Here is a 955-nt window from a genome sequence, read left to right on the forward strand (position 1 = left end):
TTTTAATGTTCCTTGTTTTTATTTGCTGTGTTAAATAAACCTTCATGCACCCTGATCCAAGAAGCAGTCTCATACTGAATTTTATGTTCTATTACATACATCTTCTGTTCTGCATGCTGGATCTCTCCATCACCTCTATGACTTTTGTCTGTCTTGGCTGTAGAACAATCTGCAGTTACCATTACACACAATGTAATGTTTATGTATTGGTTAGCATTGTTTTTAGGATGTAGCACTTGCTAGGTGTACATATCAATCCATCCCCCAGAGCAGTGCACACATACTTTCATCACACACATTCTGAATGCCATATATGAAGTCAGTGTGATCTCTTACCATGTCTTTGTCAGAATCCAGTTCTGCATCTTCAATAGCTTGCATATTTAGCATTATCCCCATTGCAGAGCATCACCCTTGCTGCCCTTGGTCCTGCAGTGTGTCCCAGCTATGTCCCAGCACAACACACACTGCAGTGTGGGGTGTCATCCAAACTGTACATTCCTCTCCTGGAGACACCTCTGCTTCTACTGCCTTTGCTGCTTTTACCAGCTCACTACAGTGTTGCAATCAATCAGTAATCACATGATCCCCAGGACTAGTCTCCAGAGTCTTGCATAAAGGGATAGTATCCTGTTAGATTGGGGTTTTTAACCTGCATAAACAGAGTGGGAGTGGAGAAAACACATCATTGGCAGGCTTTCAAAATGTTCAGCTGTGAAGCCTTGCTTGCAGAAAGCTGATATCAATGGTGTGTTTATTAAAGTAAAGGACATCTACTGTATTTATTATACACACAACACTCTGCTTACTAAACAATTACCTTCTTATTAATAAAATAATGCATTAACATTTCTTCCATAGCACAGTTGCATTTAGCACTGCTGATCCCCTTCTGTACATAATTTCTCTTCCAATTCCCTTTGATGGGTTCACAACATTAAAACAATATAGCTGT

At 40.0% G+C, this 955-nt stretch overlaps 1 protein-coding gene across 1 annotated transcript in view; it reads right to left on the reverse strand.

Annotated features, from left to right (window-relative positions):
* ADORA1 (adenosine A1 receptor) overlaps window positions 1-590 on the reverse strand; it is a 60368-nt gene extending 59778 nt beyond the window's left edge. The window contains exon 1 of the mRNA XM_072426557.1: window positions 337-590. The gene's annotated coding sequence lies outside the window, so the exon portion shown is untranslated. The remainder of the gene's footprint in view (window positions 1-336) is intronic.
* Between the last annotated feature and the right edge of the window lie 365 nt (window positions 591-955).

The sequence above is a fragment of the Pyxicephalus adspersus genome, chromosome 1 (genome assembly GCF_032062135.1).
Source record: "Pyxicephalus adspersus chromosome 1, UCB_Pads_2.0, whole genome shotgun sequence".
NCBI lineage: Eukaryota > Metazoa > Chordata > Amphibia > Anura > Pyxicephalidae > Pyxicephalus > Pyxicephalus adspersus.